Source organism: Ornithorhynchus anatinus, chromosome 1 (genome assembly GCF_004115215.2).
Source record: "Ornithorhynchus anatinus isolate Pmale09 chromosome 1, mOrnAna1.pri.v4, whole genome shotgun sequence".
NCBI classification, from domain to species: domain Eukaryota; kingdom Metazoa; phylum Chordata; class Mammalia; order Monotremata; family Ornithorhynchidae; genus Ornithorhynchus; species Ornithorhynchus anatinus.
Genome location: NC_041728.1, coordinates 19,790,146 through 19,812,756, shown reverse-complemented (window position 1 = coordinate 19,812,756; position 22,611 = coordinate 19,790,146). Strand labels below are relative to the sequence as shown.

General features: G+C 43.0%; 1 non-coding gene across 1 annotated transcript; it reads right to left on the bottom strand.

Moving 5' to 3' along the window:
- Window positions 1-6,154: 6,154 nt before the first annotated feature.
- LOC114817339 lies at window positions 6,155-6,292 on the bottom strand. The gene has a single exon (XR_003765197.1). It is a non-coding gene; the product is annotated as a small nucleolar RNA SNORA7 (small nucleolar RNA).
- Window positions 6,293-22,611: the final 16,319 nt, after the last annotated feature.

The window sequence follows — 22,611 nt, the reverse complement described above, 5'->3', positions numbered from 1 at the left end:
GGAAAAATGGCGTCTTGCAGAAAGTGGCACTTAGGTCATGCCCAGTTGAAAAGGGAAAAGGACAGAATGAAATTCCAACATTTATTACTCTAAAGCAACAGGTACTTAAAACAAATCTTGAGGATAAAATAAGTACACTTATTCTATTCAGTGTTAGAGTGCAGGTGAAAAACATGAAGATGCTGACAATATTGATAAACAAATTTGCAAAAGATGAGGTACTTTAAGAGAATCTGCAACAATTAGGAAGTCACCTGAAAAACTAAAGAATTATGTATCATTTTAAATACACCAATTTCTCTTATAAAGTGGGGGAAATGTGAGGGGAAAATGGCATTATAGTAGCTATTAATTGGGTAGGAATTATGAGTTTGAGAATATATGGTTTGAAGATACGGTATGACAGTTTGAAGCAAATTCCTCTATTATGATTATTCCCATCGCTGGACAATGCATTTACACCCTTGACCCCATTGTTATTTTGCTATATGAAATACTGTAAAGTTGCACAAACACAAAGTGCTTAGCAGTAAGGTTAGGAAGCAACTCCATCAATGCCACATTCACACTCCCAACCAATTCTACCTATAATCCAAAACCCTAATTGGCATTTCAAAATCACACCTGCCTGAACAAGCCTTTCCCAGTTAATTACCAACACCTGAAATCACAGCAATATAATGTCCCTTCTAGCATGTTCACATTTATCACTATAAGTATAGTCTTTTTGTATGTTTGTGTATATGCATATTCAATTGCACATTCAATTTTTCATTTTGTTAAAATTTTTCTGTCTCCACCATTAAGAATATAAACTTTCTGTGGGCGGGGAACGTGTTTCTTACTTCTGTTGTACATCCCCAAGCACAGTGTACAGAGCTTTCCAACCAGCTGATGCTCAGTGTACATCGTGACTCAATATGTCTATCATTGCCAACTTGTGGCTAGACTGTGAGCCCATCATTGGGCAGGATTGTCTCTATCTGTTGCCAAATTGTACATTCAAAGCGCTTAGTACAGTGCTGTGCATATAGTAAGCACTCAATAAATACTATTGAATGATTATGTCACATCAGGTTTGTGCTGTGGGAAGAATGCTCCCTAATTCTTCTGTAGTTTTCATTCGTTCATTCAATCGTATTTATTGAGCACTTACTGTGTGCAAAGCACTGTACTAAGTGCTGAATGAGAGTAATACTTAGCACTTACTGTATATCAAGCACTGTACTAAACCCTGGGGTAGATACCTGACAGTCCTTGTCTCACAAAGGGCTCATAGTTTTCATCCCCATTTTGTAGATGAGAGAACTGAAGCACAGAGAAGTGAAGGGACTTACCCAGGGTCACACAGCAAACCGGTGGTGGAACCAGGATTAGAACCTAGGTCCTTCTGACTCCCAGACCCGTGCTCTATCCACTAGACCATACTGCTGTATTGAAAAACTGTACTATAACAGAACTGGGTCTATATTTTAATTTTAGAATATAAGCTATGTGGCTATATTATAAAAGAGATGTTGGTATATGTTGAGAGAGGGATCAAAATTGAAAAATGTAGCACAAGCAGCAAGAAAAGATATTATTCAGGTTCCTTCAAGGTAAAAAAAAAAAAAGAAATAAATCAACTATTTATTATTCATAAAACATGTAATGATTACTATGACTACCAGTGCAGATATATGATGCTTGGAAATATCGAGGACTATTGTAGATATAGAATATTGTATAATAGATATAATTATAATAGCAGTATTTATTAAGAGCTTACTATGTGCCAGGCACGTCTTGCTAAGGAACTAAGCCCTGGGGTAGATACAAGATAACCAGATTGGACACAATCCCTGTCCCACAAAGGGCTCACAGTCTTCATCCCCATTTTACAGATGAGGTAACTGAGGCCCAGAGAAGTTAAGTGACTTGTCTAAGATCACAAAGTAGACAAGTGGAGGAACTGAGATTACAATTCAGGTTCTCTGGCTCCCAAGCCTCTGCTCTTTCCACTAAGCCATACTCCTCTCTCCCCCTTCAGTGTTATTCAGATAATTTCAAGGCATAAAATATATTGAGGAGATTAATCTTTTATTATCATGGACAACTCCTAAACACACACCCCTCTTCACATCTCTCTCTCTCTTTCTCTCTCACACACACATACATACACACACATCACCTTCCACCCCAAACCCATAGAAGTGGGGTGGATAGAAGGCTCAGAGCCTGCTCCTCGTGTACTTATAATGCCTCAAGTTCTCTCAGGAATCTCAGGATGGGGGAATCAGATGCCACAGGGTTGGGTTCAATACTCACCAACCCCACAGGGAAGATGCCAAGGGCTGAATGGAGTCCATGGACACTTGTGAAGCTATATCTTAGGGTAACTGAAGGACAAGTAACCTAATTGGGCTTTTAAACATTCGCGTCAGCTTCAATCAATGGAGAACGCGAATAATTTTTGCAAATAAATTCCCTCAGATTTGCCAGGAATCAGCAAGAGTCTGGGGGAAAATTGATTGAGGAAATAAGGATTTCTGGACTGAGAAAACCTATAAAGAAATGTCTTTGTCCTATTGAGTTCTATAAATGATTTACATGAAGAATTCTCCATTAGGCAGAATACTGGACTTCAATAAGTTTAAAGTACTATTTTTTTCATAAAGAATACAAAATGGCAAGTTGGAGGGTCTGACCCAATCAAAACAGTCTCCGGAGCATCTTTTCCATCTGCCACTTTCACAAAACACTGAGTTTTATGTGACTCAATAGTAACTGTTTCAAATGTATTTAAAATGTTTTTAAATGGCATTTATTTGTATGATTGTTCTGGGTAGTTTTGGTAAATGGGCCCAGGTAAGAATGGAGTAAATTATCAACTGAGGATGAAATAGGAGCAGCTCCCTCTGCTTTGCTTAGAATGAAAGCTCCTTGTGGATACAGCGTGTGTCTTAGTGGAGAGAGCACAGGCCTGGAAGTCAGAAGGACCTGCATTCTAATCCCAGCTTTTCCACTTAACTGTTGTGTGACCTTGAGCAAGTTGCTTCACTTCTCATGGCCTCAGTTACCTCATCTGTAAAGAGGGGATTAAAACTGTGAGCCCTATGTGGGGTTGCTTGTTGTGGGCAGGGAATGTGTCTATTTATTGTTATATTGTACCCTCCCAAGTGCTCGGCACACAGTTAGTGCTTAATAAACACGACTGACTGACTGGGACTGTGTCCAATCTAATTAGCTTGTATCTACTCCAGCGGTTAGTACAGTGCCAGACACATAGTAAGCACTTAAAAAATACCATTTTAAAAAAAGGGGAACATTCTTAATACTTCTGCAGTACTTCCCCATGCACTTACATTGCTTCTATTACTATTTTGTTGGTTTTTTAAATCCCTGAGTAATTGCGGTTTAAGCATTTTCCTTTTAGAAACTTTTGGCATTTGATTCTTGGCCAACACCCAAGATCAAGCTGACAAATTGTTCTACAACAATCTGTGCAACAAACAGAAAAAATTTCAGTTTTACCATAATCCTGAACATTGCTGTCTAGAATGTTCCTTTAGCAGGTGTCAGTGTGTGACTGGCCAAGTCAGGAGCAAAATGTAATCTGCTGGAGTACTCATTCAGGCTTTGAAACCACAAAATGAATAAATCTGGCTGTGCACTGATGAGCCCCAGCCGCTTTCAAATTTCTCTGATCCAGGTTCTACACCACAAGAGTACAATTACAGTGCTTATCATGTTCTGTCAGAGCAGATCTTTCAAGATAAATGGTGGGGGAATCAAAGAGAGAGTCATGATTGTCTCTTCCATTCTCAAAACACCATAGAAATCTTAAATAATAAAAGGGTGAAATCCAGACCAGATCCAAGTCCTCACACTTCCCTAATCATATAGACTTCCAAGGACAGCGATAATATCTACCAACACTACTGAACTCTCCCAAGTACAATGCTATACCTACAGGAAGCACTGACAGAACTGAAGATGATAAAAGAAAGAAAAGGAAAGTGAATCCATCCTGAAAACTCAAAGTAAATCAAATAAAAATAAAATTCTTAAGGTCCTCTCTAGTTTGGATAAGGACTTTTGCCTTCCCCAAAATCTCTGTCAACAGTCATCATCTCCCATGGGGTCTGCACGAAGGCAATGAAACAAAGATGCAATGGAAAATGAAAACAGGAAACAAGTAATATTCATATTTGTACATAAGGCTTGTGTATAAAGTGTGTGATGTGTATCATTCTGCCTCATCATCATTATTATTATTATGGTTCTTCTTAAGTACTTACTATATGCAGAGCACTGTTCCAAGCACTGCGGTGGATGCAAGTTAATCAGGTTGGACACAGACCGTGTCACACATGGCACTCACAGTCTAACTAGTAGGGAGTAGGATTTGATCCCCATTTACCAGATAAGGTAATTGAGGCACAGAGAAGTTAAGTGATTTGCCCAATTTTCATTCAATCGTATTTATTGAGCGCTTATTGTGTGCAGAGCACTGTACTAAGCGCTTGGAGTGTACAATTGGGCAACAGATAAAGACAATCCCTGCCCAACAATGGGCTCACAGTCTAAAGATCACACAGCAGATATGGGGCAGAGCTGGCATTAGAACTCAGGTCTTTTGACTTCCAAGCTTCTGCTCTTTCCACTTGGCCATCCTGCTTCTCTTTAGAAAGTAGGCTCTTAGAGGGCAGGCTGTTTGGTAGTATGTTTGGTCCAGCACCTAGAACACTCATTAAGTAGTCATACACCTACCTCTTTATAATTCCCTCACAACTCCCCTATCATTTAGCACTCAGGGTCCCTAAAATGCAATCTTTCTGGAGGGAGATAAGGAGTAGAAGGTGGGGAAACACTTAAATCTGGGCTCTGAGCTCATGTTAGGCCGGGGGATTCACTCATTCTTCGACATCAGGAAATGTCTTAGATTTCCTTCCCTTTGGGCACCCAAAGACTGCCACTGAGACACCCGACCTCTAAATGTGGGGCTCATGAGGCAACTGTGTTGTACTGGCACTGATGCCAGAGAGTGATGCCCTACTGCAAAGTTTGGCTGCATTTTAAAAGACAGCTGTGGCCTAGTGGATAGATCATGGGCCTGGGAGTCAGAAGGGCCTGGGTTCTAATCCCAGTTCTGCCACTTGTCTGCTGTGTGATCTTGGGCAAGTCACCTTACTTCTCTTTGCTTCAGTTAGCTTGTCTGGAAAATGGAGATTAATAATAATGGTATTTGTTAAGTGCTTACTATGTGCAGAGCACTGTTCTAAGCACTGGGGTAGATACAGGGTAATCAGGTTGTCCCAGGTGAGGCTCACAGTTAATCCCCATTTTACAGATGAGGTAACTGAGGCACAGAGAAGTGAAGTGACTTGCCCACAGTCACACAGCTGACAAGTGGCAGAGCTGGGAGTCGAACCCATGAGCTCTGACACCAAAGCCCGTGCTCTTTCCACGAGCCACACTCATATCCACCCCAGTGCTTAGAATCCTGCTTGACACATAGTAAGCACTTAATGAATATCATCATCATCTTCAGATCCTTATATTCCTCTAGACTGTAAACTCATTGTGGGCAGGGAATGTGAATGTGTCTGTTTATTGTTGTATTGTACTCTCCCAAGCACTTAGTGCAATACTCTAAACACAGTAAGCACTCAATAAATACAGTTGAATGAATAATCTCAGAACGCCCCACGGCTTGAATTATCCAGGGAATAAAGGCCACACTGTGGGATTTTTCCTGGTATTATTGGGACAACTGGCTCATGTCCCAGCTTCTCTTTGCCTGGAAAGACTGGCTTGAGGGCAGATTTTTAGGGCTTTGTTATCTGGGAAATCAGTCCATAAAGAACCTGCAATCCCACAGGAAAAGCTAAATCTATTCCCTTTCTCTTAATCTCTGAGGAAAGCCATCTTCATCCACTTAAAAAAGCAAGCCATTCAAGTGGCTGTCGTGAATTGTCTTATGCTGTCAAGTCATCTCCAATCCGTAGCGACACCATGGACACGTCTCTCCCAGAACTCCCCACCTCCATCTGCAATCATTCTGGTAGTATAAAGTGTTTTTTTTGGTAAACCCTTACCATTGCCTCCATTCACACAGTAAATTTGATTCTCTGCCTTCAACCGTCTCCCAGCACAGCACTGAGGAGTCTTGACTTATAGCAGACGGCCTTCCACTCACTAGCCACTGGCCAAGCTAGGAATGGAATGGGTATGCCCCTGCTTGACTCTCCCTTCCATAGTCGAGAGTGGTAGAGTACTGGAAACTCTCCAGGTACGACCCTGAGAGGGGCAAGTGGCTGTAGACCTGTTAATATTGAGGGAAAGTACCATATTTTCAAATAAAAATTGCTGATGACACCAGCTTCAGTTTTGTTAATGAATTGTACATAGCCTTGATTCTATTTAGTTGCCATTGTTTTTACGAGATGTTCTTCCCCTTGACGCTGTTTAGTGCCATTGTTCTTGTCTGTCCGTCTCCCCCGATTAGACTGTAAGCCCGTCAAACGGCAGGGACTGTCTCTATCTGTTGCCGACTTGTTCATCCCAAGCGCTTAGTACAGTGATCTGCACATAGTAAGCGCTCAATAAATACTATTGAATGAATGAATGAATATTGAACCATTCCCATATGCCCCTGTTGGTTGCTAATTTTGGATTGATGGAAAAAGTGCAAAATTACGAACTCATTGAAATGCATTAAAAACAATATGGCCTGTTAGATGTGAGGCTTAAACACCAGAGATTATTGGTCTCATGCATCACTCTGCAGTGGGCAAGTCTCTCAGTCCCTTTGAAAGCTCTCCACATCTGGAGGGCTGTGAATAGCCCCACTGTCAAAGCAAACAGCTCCCATACCTGGTTTCGTAAGAACTAATTACAACTTCTGAACGCCAGAGTTAGGAGAGTCAGGGGGCTTGTGACCGGAGTTTACGTGACCTTCTTAAGACAAAGGAAAGCCTGTTCTTCATTAGGTTACTATACTTCATTAGGAAGTGTGTTTGATCACTGGTTACATTAAGAATCGCTTAGTTAAGGCACAGTACTTTGTGATTTTGCAAACATTGACTCTAAGCAGCACCTTGCATTTTTGCCCTGAGTGATAGGTCTGTTTCATCAGACTTTAAATGTGATTTGTGTCACTGTTAGGAGTGGTGGAGAAGAGGAGAAGAAAATCTGATTTCCCAGAAGTAAAACAGGGACAGAGAGTGGAAAGGTGAGTCAGGAAGATTATGGCTTGGTATATGATTGGGCAGGAGTTGGCCAATGTAATCCCTCAAAAGACAAAGAACTCGGCAATCCGACTGGCTCTCATTTGAATACCTTCTGGAACAGTTTGCAATGGAACTGTCCATTGCTCTGAGGGATTCCTGACCTGTCTGAATATCCCAGACACATTCTACCCAACAGGTTCCCCAGCTATAGAGTGAGATCATCAAGTGGAAGATGGGGCATCTCTGCCAGTCCTCAGCTGTGACAGCAGAAAGATGACCATTTGTCATTTGTGTAATGAAGAGTGTCAGTCTTTTTGCTGGTGTGGTGTGGACAATTGCCTGGAACTATTTCAAAAGAGTCATTAAACTCTGAAGCCCAAGAGCCCTGGCACTGTGGTGGGAGAAGGTTTGTCTCCTCTCCTTTCTCATGACTCACCGCCACCATCGATGAAGTACGGCTTGATAAGAGAGGGATGGAGGAGGGTTGTGCAGGTAAGGGAGAGGGGAAAAGTACCAGGAGCAGCATTAGACTTTCATAGGCACAGGTGACGGTACATAATGAATTTTGGGTAAGGAGTTGCTGGCTCCAGGTTTTACTGTAGTATTAAAGAAGCAGTATAGCCTAGTGGAAAAAGTGGTGGCCTGGGAGTCTGGGTTCTAATCCTGGTTCCACCACTTACCTGCTGTGTGGCCTTGGAAAAGGCACTTAACTTCACTGTGCCTTAGCTTCCTGATCTATAAAATGGAGATTCTACCTGTTCTCCCTCCTGAGTAGACTGTGAACCCCATGTGGAAGAGGGACTGTGTCCAACTTGATTATCTTTTATCTGCCCCAGTACTTAGGACAGTGGTTGGCACATAGTATTCATACTAATGTCCGTTTCCCCTCTAGACTGTAAGCTCATTGAAGGAAGGGACCATTTCTGCCAAATCTGTTGTACTGTACTCTCCCAAGCAGTTACTACAGTGCTCTGCACATAGCAAACACTTAATATGTACCACTGATTCATTAATTGATTGCTAGTAAGTGCTCAGCAAATACTGCAATTATTACTATTCACTGAATCATTATTATGGCTAGAGACCTCTACGGATTCCCCTCCTTGCTGCTCTCCCTCCGTTCCCACTCACAAAAATGTTTCCCAACTCGAATTTTCATGGCCACATATTTGCAGGGAAATCAGCAGACACTAAGAGGGGGAAGCACATGGGGGCATATGGTGGGGGAGGGGAGCGGGGCAGTGGGTAGAGGAAAGATCTCTCTTCATTGGCAGCAGAACGGACCAGATAATTGAATCGGCCTTTTCCATCCATCATTAAAATCCATCACTTTTAATTGAGTTAGAGCTGCAAAGCTTCCGCCCAAAATTGAATCATAACGAAAAGCAATCTAACAGAGGTGGGAGAAGTAATCGCTCTTAGGACACTGCATCGTTTCTAAAGTAGCTGTGCAAATTAACTTCAACAGCCAAAGAAGCTAGTTAGTGCCCCCCACTCCAGCTCAGATATCATGACCAGGCAAAGTTCCGAGGGCCCCCTTGGTTAAGATTAAACTACTGAATTCTTCCCTGGCAGACGATCTGGCCTTTCCCTAGAAATGTGGTGAAGCCAGTGTTTCATTCTGGTTTTCAAGAGCAGCCTAATTCCTTTCTAGACTTTGGGAAGGGAGACGGTCGGGTGTTGAAGGCCTGGACAATGCACCGGAAAGCAAATCATCTTTTTGCCCCAAGGGATGAAATTTGGACTCATTTCCCAAAGTATTTACTCCGAAAAATATGTATTGAGCTAGATTTTCCCACGTCCCATGCATAATTTAGGCCTCTTTAGAAAGTGCATTAACTTTTCCAGTCATCCAGGGAACTATTCATAGGCATGACTTATGACCTCCGAGTGACAGGCTCTGAGCCCCAGGGCCCTGGGTCATGTCAGCACAAAGCCAGCTCAGTTGGGATTGGGCAAAGTGTGAACAATGTCCCAGCCTCCGCTAGAGTCCTGCCTGGTACAGATGAATAGTAACTGAGGCTCTGCTGAAGTCCCCTCAGAACTAGATCCCAGGCCTGAAGGACCCCCAGACCTGGACTCCAGGCCATTATGTGTTGAACCTGCTTGCTATTCGGAGTGCAGGGATCCTGTTTTCTAACTCTATTATACTCTCCCAAGAGCTCAGTACGTCAATTCAATTGTATTTATTGAGGACTTACTAGGTGCAGAGCACTGTACTAAGTGTTCAATGCCCTACTCATAAGTAGGTACTCAATAAGTACTACTGATTTTTTGGATGTCTGTGACACCTCACTATCTGCACCTTGACTGTACCAGGCTGGCACAGGTTGGATCCAGTGCCAAGTGAGGCTCATAGAGTAACTGAGGGAGGCTGGGTGAAGGCTGGGTTAGGCAAGACAGGGCAGAGTTACTCCCGATAACTCTACACTACAGATACATTTACAGTTACAGATCAAATACATTAACTACAGATGCTGAAGTAGAGATTCAACTTCAGTTATTTTTAGAAGAAATGACCTCTATCTGGCGTAACCTGGAACATTCTTTTAACAGCTACCATGCTCATCCAAGCCCTCATCATATCCTGCCTTGACTGTTGCATCAGCCTCCCTCAGTCTCCAGGCCATACTTCACTCTGCTGCTTGGATCAGTTTTCTGAAAATCTATTCAGTCCACGTCTCCCCGCTCCTCAAAAACCTGCAATGGTTGCCTTTCAACGTCTACACCAAACAGAAATTCTTTAGCATTGGCTTTTAGGGATTCAGTCAGTTCTCTCCCTCCCATCTTGCCTTGCTGATCTCCTACTACAACCCAGTCCTCAAACTTCACTCCTGTAGCCCAAACAATTATTCTCCCCATCTTCAAAACCTTATTGAAGACACATCTCCTCCAAGAGGCTTTCTCTGACTAAGCCCACATTTCCTCTTCTCCCACTCTCTTCTGCATTATCCTTGCATTTGGATTTGTTCCCTTTACTCACCCTTCCATCAGCCCCAAAACATTATATTCATATCTGTAATTTATTTATTTATATTCATGTCTGTCTCCCCTTCTAGACAGTAAGCTTGCTGTAGGCAGGGAACAGCTCATGGTGGGCAGGGAATGTGTCTGCTTATTGTTGTATTGTACTCTCCCAAGCGCTTAGTACAGTGTTCTGCACACAGTAAACGCTCAGTAAATGACTGATTGATTGCAAAATCCAGTCAGAAAGAAAACTCATGCTGGAGTCATGTTAAGTGGTACCACTTACCTGCACCCAAACCACTGCGTTCAGCATGATGGTGTGCTGGATCCAGATGTTGATGATAATAACAATAGTAATAATTGTTAAGTGCTTACTATGTGCCAAGCACTGTACTAAGTGCTGGGGGAGATAAAAAATAATCAAGTCCCACATGGGGCTCAAAATCTAAATAGGAGGGAAAACACGTTTTACATTCCCATTTTGAAGATGAGGGAAGTGAAGCACAGAGAAGTTAAATTCCCTTAGGTCATACGACAGACAAGTGGCAAACCTGGGATTAGAAACCAGGTCGTCTGACTCCCAGGATCAAGCTCTTTCCGCTAGGCCATGCTGCTTCTCAATGTTTGGGGAACATTCTCTAACAACATTCTAGACCAAACCTGTAGTGGACACATGCACGCTGGCAAAACTGCGGCATTCCCCTAAACACTGTGCACTGTTTTCTTAGCCCCTCCCCTCTTTCACATTAAGAGACTCCACGGATTTGAGCACAGTTTTGTCATCGTTATGTTTACTAAGAAATTACTTTATGCTGAGCACTGTACTAAGCCCTGAGGTGGACACAAGAGAAAGAATCAATTAATCATATTTATTGAGCACTTACTGTGTGCAGAGCACTGTACTAAGCACTTGAGCGAGTACAGTATGACAATATAACAAATTCCCTGCCCACAACAAGCTTACAAAGACGATTATTTTTAAAAACACCTATCATGTAATTTGTAACGATCTCCTCATTAGGTAAATAAGAGAAAATAGATTTTTTCAATGTGTGTGAAAGTTATTTGAAAATTACCTACATCCCTGAATAGGCAAAATGCTGCCCATTTGCTGAATTTGTGCTAAACTCGGACTGTTTTCTCTCATGAACAATTTCAGTGAGACCTCTGGGGGAGTGTCACATCCCATTGAGGGTCAGCCTCACTATCTGTGCATAAAGGGCATACAGAAATGCCAGGAAATGAAATGACGTGATGTCCACTTAGCAGCCGTGACTGCGGCAGCCATGCAGGTGACCAAGATGAAGTGAAAGGGGACAGCCGACAGCCACACCATATCCTTCCCTGTGCTTGCTCACCCCCAAACCTCCCTCAAGTGTTCACTCCCTAAAGGGTACTTCCGACAGCATCTCGAAAAACTGTGAGGGACTTGCTGGTAAAAGTAATGATAGCATTTGTTAAGTGCTTACTATGTGCCGAGCACTTTTCTAAGCCCTGAGTTAGATACAAGGTTATCAGATTGTCTTAATCCCCGTTTTACAGACAAGGTAACTGAGGCCCAGAGAAGTGAAGTGACTTGACCTCTGACTCCCAAGCCCGGGCTCTTGCTACTAAACCACGCCGCTTCTAGGAACACACCTCATTCTCCTATGATGTGCTTTTGCAAAACCCGGCGTTCAGAAGAGCTCACTGTGGTACTCACCTCACCCACCGTGATTACATCCGCATCTCTACCCAAGCCCACAAACCCCTCCATCCAGCACCATGTCCCGCTGCACCCAAACAGGATCACGCCACTGGAAAAATATTCCCTAATTCACCAAAGGCGCTCTAATCCAAATGCAAAGGGAAAACAGGTGTTCTGGCAGGATTGTGGTTACAGAGTATTCCGATTCTGCACATTTCCTAGTGGGGCTGTGAACTGATCATGCAAGTGAGCTTTGGATCCACTTTTCTTTGGTCTGATCACATATTAGTCATGGGAAACAGGGGTTAACCTGAGAGCCCAGGCTCAGTGAGTGAAACAGTGCTTTGCCAATAATGTACTTCCTGCTCAGACTGAAGCATGCCTAGGATGGATGGTGGACACAGCTGCAGTGTCTCCGGGGCCCACAAGTGTCACAGATCAGAAATCAGTCAGGATGTCGTCATGTCAGGCGCATATTGAGTATAAAGCTAAAAATGGATTGAGCCTAGTGCTGTCCCAGTTTATATTCTCCAGAGACTATGGGAACGGAAATCCGAAAAGGAGAATACGAAGCTTCTTTGGATCACTGTTCAAATCCTGGGCAACTTCCATTTAGCTCAGTTTTTGGACAATCCACGCCTCTCAGTGCTCATTAAGAATTATGGTCTTTTATTAAGCACTTACTAAGTGCTGAGTACTTTGCTAAGCCCTGGGGAAAATTAATATAAAACAGTTCAGACCTAGACTCTGTCTCAGAGTGGGCCCACAATATAAGTGAGGAAAGATAGGCATATAGTAAAAGGAATAGCAAATCACCTTGAAAACAACCAGAGAATGGACACTACTGGTAGTGGCACTGAAGCACGGGAACCAGCATATAGTGGAAAATCACAAGGTCAGATGGATCTGAATGTGACCTAGAAATATGAGGAGCAGCCGAAGTGGATAAAATAAGCAAGGGGAAAGTCCAACTAGCACCATTAGTGGTGAATAAAACAAAAGAAGCAGAGGTAACATGGACAGAAACGATCGTAAAAATATATGACAAATCAGGCATAGACTTGCCAAATATTGGAAGAGAGCAATCTAAACCTGGCATCAAAAACAATAACGATGGAAATACATTTCTACATTTCAAGACCCAGCCCCACTACACATCCATTCTTCAAGCATAGGCTTATTGAATTCACAAAAATGACCCTGCCACCATTCAGTCTTTTGGGATAATATCTTGGGAAGTCAGGCAGAACAGTTTTCTCAAAAAAATAGGAAGACTTCTTTCAGTTAGAGAGTGGGTCTGATTTCTTATATAATTGAAACAGGAAATTTCTCTCTGTCTGATTCTCAAACCCAGTGAGAGTTTACTGAAATTGTCAGAAATAGGCCAGTGACCTGAGCTCCGGGAAATGGCCTATTCTGTGAATCCCACCATGTCAAAGATCTTCCAAATGTAGGTTCGCAACGTCACCCCACAAATCCAAGACAATTCAGCTCTCCCCATGTTCCAAGCCCTCCTAAAATGCCTCCTCATGCAACAAGCTTTCCCCCATTAATTCCCACCACTCCAGGTCATATTGACCCAATGGCCACTTCTCTTTATATCCATTCCCGGCCCTTTGTTTATTTGTATATTCAACTGTAAGCTCTGCTACTCCACTTGAAAATATTTTTTGTCTGTCTCCCCCCTTAAAGTGTAAGTTTCCTATGGGCTGGTAAGTTCCTTTTGCTTTTGGTGTATTTTCCAAAGTGCAATGTACAGAGCCTTGGCCCGAGTAGACACTCAATAAATACAACTAATACAGCCAGGACACTAGGTATTATTCTTCCCTGAGCCCTCCTGTGAGACTGAGTTTGGGTTTTCACCCACCCCAACACCATCCGTCCGGCCACCACCACCCCTGCCCTTCCCCACTGGCTTGGAGGACAGCCAGGAGTTTCGGGAATTTCTGGCCCCTCTCTCCCCTTATGGAATCTTCTCTTGCCTTTCTTGCTTCCCTATGATAAGGTCGAAAAGCCAGTAACTGCCAGACAGGCGAGGAAGGTCTCTTCCGGAGAACATGGCTTGATTCTTATTAACCAAGTTGAGCACTTTTGGCCAGAGGCCTATTCAGTATCAAAGTATCGCCCACTTAATTCTCATATCTTCAGCTAAATAACATTCACTTTCTGTATCTCAGAAGGAGGAAATGCTATGATAGCACCTGCTTTTCCAGGAAATCTAGTCATTCAGCTGATTGGCCCTCAAAGCAATCCGGAATGAATGAAATGAGGTCAAGTTTCTCTCATCTCTGAGCCACTGCTTGTACTTTACTCCCAGCCTGGGATTCTCTTCCCCCTCAAATCAGCCCAGCCACATACCCGCTTTAAGTCCTCCTAAATTAGAGAAACCTTCAAGATTGCCTTGATTTTCTGTCAGCTATGAAAACTTTCTTCCCTCTGCCCAAATTGAATTTTATCCCTCCTCCTTCTGACCATTCCAACAGCTTTATGCTGAATCTCATACACTTTAAGATAGAAAACGCACATTTTTGTCCCCAGCAGCCTTTCTTTGAAAACCCAAATTCCCATGAAAAATACAAACAAAGGGAATAGAGAGCAGGGTATTTTATATTCCTTTTGATCCACTCCCTGGTAAATTTTTTGTCTCTCCCACCCACCCCTATTTCTTTATACTCTGGGCATGTGCTTATTTTCATGGTTGGTAGAACAGCCTGTGTCCTAAAAAGGGAAAGAGACACATTAAGCTTTAATTGCTTGGCTCTTTAAAAGAAAAAACACTGGAGTGACAGCCTCCTCCTCTGAATTTCCCAGGTTGTAAATTGAAGCGTAGATTCCTCCAGTTAGTTAAGCATAAATTCTTGGACAATTTGGAACTATTTTTTAATTCTCACAGTAGACAATACAAGACAATTCAATGACATTCTCTAACCCTTTAGGTTTAGAGTATTAGACAGGCTATGTTGGAGGTAGGTAATGTGTCTGCTCACTGTTGCATTGTACTCCCCCAAGCGCTTAGTACAGTGCTCTCCACACAGTACACACTCAATAAATGTGACTGAATCTAAAGAGGTAGAATTAACCCAGTTAGATCAATGGCCCATGACATGATGGGTCGCCACAGTGGGAGAATAGGTTGGAGAGGGAGAAGGAGGTGGAGAAAAGAGTTGATTGAAGGGAGCCTTGCTCTCCTAATCTCTCCTCACCCCTTCACCACTGAGAGGGGGAAAGACCCACCAATGGGGAGCGGGGGGGAGGTGAAACCCTCCAACTTTCATGGTCAAGTCTTCCCATAACCCACTACTGCTGGCCCACCAATCTTCACTGAGCCACATTCCCCAACCATCAGGCAGGACCTGTGTGATTTGAAGAGAATCTCCTGGCATTAGCATAACGGGATCTGATCATTAACCACCATCCATGCTGAGTTGCTAGTTCTTCTAGAATGGGTGCCTTTATTTTGGGATGCTCTTCTAACACCATGAAACTTTCTGGATAGAACCTGATGCAGTGAAGGGAGAAAGGCAAGAACAAGGTCATGTATCAGGGCATAAGGACTCAAACACAGTGCTTGGTTCTTCAAGAATGAGATTCCTATATTGTAAGAGAAATGACTGTAGAATAGACCCCAGAGAATGTGCTTATTTACAAAGCCAAGGCAGTTCATCGGGGTCCAAGGTAATGCTACCTTTTGGCCCCTTGGGATTTCCTTGGCCAAAAATCTCAGTCAGGTTTACCTGTGCCTGGCCTCTCTAGACCCACAGGTCCCATCATTACCTGTGCCTGGGAAACATCAGAGATGCTCGTAAACCGCACCTAGCCTCTCACCCCACTTGTTGAAGTATGTGTTTGCTACAGTTTACCCAGGAATCCCTGCCACAATCCAGCAACTTGAAAAATGATTTGGAAATACCACTGGAAACCACTGGAATTCCAACGGCTGAGGTAAAAACCTACCTTATTGTTCGTCTTCACACAAGTGAGGTTATAAACGAGGGTAGGAATACCCAGAGCACCAGATTCTGGTAGGAATACCCAGAGCACCAGATTCTGCACACAGAAAATTCTTTCCTCGAAAAATGATCAGAAAACTAAGTATTTTGCTCAAACTAAAAAGAGATTTGAAAATCAGAAAAAATGCACAATGGATAAGAACTTAAAATTGTAACAGCATCAGAACTAGGCAAAACCAGCAGAAAATAAATGCCAAGACAAAGTATGGAAATTTTCCCTCTCACGAGTCAACACGAAAATGGAGTCTAAAAAATTTTACACACCCTTTCCAAGCCTGGTCTAAGCTTTTCTTCTCAATCATCCAGCCTCATGAGGTTTCTCTGCCTAGGGCTTCTCTGAAGTCTCGGTGAGCTTCACTCCAGTTCAGAAAGTCCAAGAATTTTCCTGTCTGACCCTCTAGATTGAAGCTGTCCTCTAGTCTCAGTGCCAGCCCCAATTCCTAATGCAAGACCGACGCAGACTCCTGGAAAGTCAGTCAGGTGGAGAAGCTCACTCCGTAGACTTGAGTGTTTTCCTCCTAACTTGTTGTTTTGAAAGCCCATAGGACTTAAGAAATGCCATTACAGGGTCAGACTAATGCTCCCTCCATCTGTCTTCTGTCTCCAACAGTGGCAAGGATATGTTTGGAGAAACCATGTGATGCTTGCCCTCTTGACATCCATTCTAATGTTTATAGATGTACCATGTAAAGTTCCAAACATTTCCCTCTACATCCCTAGCTTCCCTTACCATTACTCCATTAGTAACCACATGCAGATGAATTTATCCAAATCCACGTTGAACCTATGGAAACTTTCAACCTGCACAACTTCCCGGGGAAACACATTCCGTAGGTTTACCATCTGCTAAATGAAGACATGACACCTTTTATTCGTTTTAAAACTACCACTTCAAAGTTTCAATGGGTGTCCTCTGGTCAGAGTGCCTCAATTTTTGAACCTCAATTTTATGTTCTTTTTGATCATGTATTTCCATCATGTCACCTCTCCAGCTTTCATATTTCCAATCTGAAGAGTCCTAATCAATATTATTTGTTGAGTGCTTACTTTGTACTGAGCAACTGGGGAAGCACAATCAAATCTTTTCAGTCCATCTTCACATGGAAGTGCATACATTCCCCCATTTATTTTGGCTGCTTTCTCTCTCCATGCCTTCTCCTGATCGACCTGAACTGCATGCAGTGTTCAAGGCCCAAGTGAACTGTGGTTTACATAATGGCAGGACTATGCCTTATGCTTTGCTTTCTATCCCTTCCTGATGAAAGCAGATGTTTGGAAACTATGAAATTACAGATGAATTTCCATACACAGGTCTCTAATTTTAGGAGATCCTTGCCCTAGGGATTAGCCCCAGGCTAGTACGAACCTTGAAAAATGACTTTAAAAAAAACTTGCAACACTTCAGAATCAAGAATTTAAGAATTAAAACATTTCTACCAGAGTGTTTTTGTGGGTTTTTTTTTTTTAAGAAGAGCTTTGGACCATCTGTCACATACATATCGTGGTAGAAGATAGTATTCCTCCTCTCAGGGAAGCATAATGTGAGAATAAATACATCTTTCCCAGATGTAATGTCCAGATTGTTTCAAGATCACCTTTTAGTCAGTGAAATATTTCCCTCTGGTATAGATCAAAGTGGTCTGATCACTGGATCCCTCTTTCTCTTATCCATTTTTCCTATTCTTATATAGTCACCACAGTTTATCTTGTTACAATGTGACTGAGGCTTACAAGAATGCCTTAATATAGCTCCTCAGTCTTTCCAAAGAGACAGGTACTGAGCACTGGAAATCGTCAGCCAAAGAGGGGAATAATTAAATCTGACTCCCTCAAAGAGGAGTGGCTTCCGTTACCTATCAGGTCTCTAAAAGTCATCCAGTATCACTGTCTCTCCTAGGTCATGAGATGACCTGGAAGGACAGTGTGCCTTAAAATGGGAACCATTTACCTTTTCTGCTCCATCTGGAAGTCCCAAGCCTCTGACTCCAGGGGAGACAGAATCAAAATATGAGTGGTCAAGTTGTCCCTAGTTTTTTGGGTTGACACAGTCACTACCATTTTCTCTGTTGCTCTTAGAGTTATCAAATCAACCCCTGAAAAAGTACCTGATGCCATGAGGGAATATACCCATAAAAAGTCACTATGAGAAAGCTAGTAGCAAGTGCTCCCTGTGTCATGAAGCTAGAAGGCTAGATAGTTGGTATAATGGGTATCTCTTCTCTACACTAGTCAGGCAATGATACTAATGGAAATAATAAAAATAATAATTATGGTATTTAAGTGCTTACTATGCACCAGGCACTGTTCTAAGCACTGGGGTAGATACAAGATAATTGGGTTGGACACAGTCCCTGTCCCACATAGGCTCACAGTCTTAATCTCCATTTTACATATGAGGGAACTGAAGCACAGAGAAGTTAAGTCACAAGGTCACACAGCAGACAAGTGGCAGAGCCGGGATTAGAACCCAGGTCCTTCTGACTCCCAGGCCAAAGTTCTATCCACTATATCACAAGGAACTTCCACTTTGTTTCCCTCAGAGGAATTCTTTGTGGGTAGAGAACATGATTGCTGCTTCTGTTGTATTTTACCAAGTGCTTAGTCCCATGTGTTGCACTCAGTAAATCCTGTGCGTGCTATGTTTTCCATCAATTAAGTGGATGGGAGGGGGAAAACTTACCCCTTTCTCTCACCAACCAAGGTTTTGGGGCAGGATGGCTACGTCTAGCAACTAGGCCAGGGATGACTGGTTGGAAGTGTTCCCAGATCAAAGTTTGCTCCCTTTTGCTCTCCCTGGAGCACAAAGATCTCCATGAGTATTCTCCCTTTCTGGGCCCTGTAGAGAGCTGTAGACGCAAACAATTGTGGCATAAAGATAAGCTGTTGGGACAGCCAGAGTGAGAGCCCAGGACAGTGCTGGGCTGAACTCTTCTGAGCCCAGTGGCCTCTGGTTGAGTTAAAACCCAATTGGTGGGGGTCAAATATCAATCCCTGATCAAAGACAAATGCTGAACTGTTCAAAATAACATCACATTGAGTATGCCTTTTGATGTGCATGCAGCTTGAACTGAAAAAAAAAATAGCACCGCTAATTACACTTTTACTTTTATGGAAATGTGAATGCTAATTTTTGTTATAATTAACCTGAGAAGATAATGAGCTTTTTAAAGTTAAACAACAAGTCTATATTTATGCCTGATTCAATGGAAGGATTTTGTAAACATAAATATTTATTTTGCATCCTATTGTAAGGCTTCATAAATAAATATTTTCCCACTTCGGGTCTTAATTTCAACTGTTTAAGTTTTATTTGGAAAGCAAAACCACTTGATATTCACTCCACTTTCCGCACCAAAAAACTTCTGTACATAGACTTACACTGTGCCTGATCTGTCATTCATTTTAATATCTGTCTCCCCTTCTAGACTGTAAACTCCTTGAGGGTAGGGATCGTGTCCATCAATTCTATTATATTGTATTATCTCAAGCCCTTAATACAGTGCTCTGCACACAGTAAGCATTCAATAAATATTACCGATTGAGAGATCATTTATTTGTTAACTTCTAATAAATTCTAAGATAGCTGAAGTCAGGAACTGTATCTATGTTTGCAACATCTTCCCCAAACAACTTGCATCATCTGTCTTTCAGTCTTCAGGAAAACAGGAAAATATGCAGTCAGTAACACTATTAAGAAGCCAAATAGAAGCAGTGTGGCTTAGTGGATAGACCATAGGCCTGGGAGTCCGAAGGACCTGGGTTCTAATTCCAGCTCCTCATGCCTGCTGTGTGACTTTGGGCAAGTCACTTAACTTCCCTGGGCCTCAGTTACCTCATCTGTAAAATGGGGATTAAGAGTATGAGCCCCATGTGGGACCGGGACTATGTCCAACCTGATTAACTTCTATCTACCCCAGCACTTAGAACAGTGCTTGGCACATAGTAAGTGCTTAACAAGTACCATAATTTTCATTAGTAGTATATACAGAAAATTAGAGATTCTCTTTTACCTGAAGTTCATTTGATGCAATTCCATGGCTCCTTTTTCAGGTAACCATCCTTCACTTTCAAAGATACTACTGAAAGTAGAATCCACCCCACGGATGCAAGTGTGGCTATACCTGGGCATGTTTCTTGGAAATGGCCGGAGAGTCCGTGTCTGATTAACCATCAGACTTAGAGTGGACCGACAAGGAAAATTCTTTTTGGCCTTGGCAAAAGAAACCGATCAACCACTTTGCTTGTTAACTTCACTGCACATTTAGCTTTCCATTAAAATTTAATGGAGTTCTCCACAGAAAGAGAAATGTACTTCAAAGTGAATTCCCTGGGGCATTAGTAATATTTACTATTATCAGTTCGCAAAGCTTAGATGCTTTGAGCACAGGTTAGGAATCTTGTTCGACATCAATATTTTGATTATCGAAAGGAATCAAAAATAATTTGAAAATGCTTCTGGGGAATCAAAAACGTGGATTATATCCAGGAATCCAAATTATACGCAGGGGCTCAGGACTGTACGCCACCAGAAGCAGCTACTATTGGGGAAAATATCACTGTACGTCAATTGGGCATTGTTCTCAGCATAGATTTCCACATTTACTTCAAGAGGCCAGTGCCCTCAGCCTGTTCCCACACCTACATTAAAGGCAGCATTGGTGAGAGCCTGGTTGTACCCTTGAGTGTGAATGCTCTGGAGAGAAAATCACTTGCACACACACTCCATCAAAATGTAAGAATAGTCCTTTTCTGGCTCTGTGCTATTTGTGTAAGCAATGCCCACAACTCCTATACTTAACCCGAGAAATAAAAATCAACCCCAAAGAGCTAGAACATGATTCCGGGAACAACAAAAACTGCTAGGAGAGCTGTTGGTGGTTTAAATATTATTCTGTCACCCCTGCTGCGACAGGCTCCCAGATACTTCCAATACAGCCCTGTCAGAGGGATTGGTAGCCCCAGCCACCATGGCCCTGGCAGAGGCTGTTGTGTCTGGCCCCAGCTTGCCTCCGCTCCCACTCTTCCTTCCTCTCAGCCACTTGCTACCACCCCTGCCCTCCTGATCTTTTTACTTTCCCTCACGCTTGGCCCCATGAAAGGGGCCACAAAAGAAAATAATTTTTCACCTCCTGTGGCTTAGCTTGGCCTTGCAAAGAAAGAGCATCTGTTTAGGTAGCATAGAGGGCATCTGCTAAATGTTATCTCTTGATTTTGACCTTCTCAATTCTCCCTTTCACCCACCCGCTCCTCAACCCCCGTCCCTCTCTCCTTCCTTCCCCCATTCTTTCCTGGAACCAATGGCTAGAATTGTTAGTGATGCTATACTTTATGCCATGCTACAAAAGCTACCCAGGCCAGCTCCTGCATGCCAGGAGAGCAGATTTCAATCTTTCAATCCTATTTGTTGAGCACTTACTGTGTGCAGAGCACTGTACTAAGTGCATGGGAGAGTACAATGTAACAATAGACACATTCCCTGCCCAAATGAGCTTACAGTCTGGGGGGCGGGGGGGAGACAGACATTAATATATAAATTACATATATGTACATGATTACAGATACGTACATAAATTACAGCTCCCCGTGGGGCTGAGACCCAAGGGTGCAGGTCCAATGACAGTCTCCATGATGGCACGAGTGTGTCTGTGGAGGGCCGAAGGACGGGGTTCCGGCTCTGCTTTGAGAGCAGCCTCTCTCCATGAGGGGGTGGTGGAGTGTCTGTGTGTGCGTGTGTGTGTAGGTGGTTCCCCACCCTGTCTCCAGTGGACCCACTAGGGCCCGGGGCTGAAGGGAGGGAAGCCACGGTGTCTTAAGCCAGCTTGGCATGGCCAGAGTCAGGGGAGGTTCAATGAATCTCTGATTTCTATGGCAGCTCCCACATGAGGACGTTAACAATATTATATTAAGTGAGAAAACACCCTTCCTACACAAAACTCTTGGATTAGGATTTTTTTTTTTTGGAAGAACCGACTGCAGTGATTCCAACAACTGGCATGAATTTAGAACCACAAGTTGCTATTTATCCAGCACGGACTATGTCCCACATTGGACCTTATGCTCACACCCCCTAAGCCCGTCAAAGGGCAGGGACTGTCTCTATCTGTTACCGATTTGTACATTCCAAGTGCTTAGTACAGTGCTCTGCACATAGTAATCGCTCAATAAATGCTATTGAATGAATGAATGAACCCCCGCATGCAGTTCCCCCCCTCACAATATTTTCCCCAAAGGATAAGGAGGGAAACATGACAATCAAGTCTCGAGGCCATTTCTCGCCGCATCCAATTCGGAAATGGCCAACAGCATTACGCATCCCAAACAAGCAAAATCTTAAACCCCACAACTTCCTGGCTTGTGAAGCTTAGTGCCCTCACGATATCACCGCCCGGGACCAAGGAGGAGGACTGTGGGCTATTCGGGGGGGGTGGGGGGAGAGTCAGGAGGAGATAGCCAAAATAAGCACAGAGCTAGTTGAAAAAAGAAGTGTGTGTGTCTGGCTCTCCCTATGAATTATGACTATTCAAAGAATAAAGTTGAACGCTTGCCAAAAAGACTGGCACGTAAAGGGGGCAGCTGGAGTTTGCTGCCGGGAGACACAATGCATTACTGTTCAGGAGGAAAAATCAGAACACTTGTCAGAACCACTCACACACTGCAGAAGACACAAGCTATCTCGCCGATTGAAGGTGTTTTCCTCAGAGGAAAAGCAGCAGGTATTTGAGGAAAAGAATGG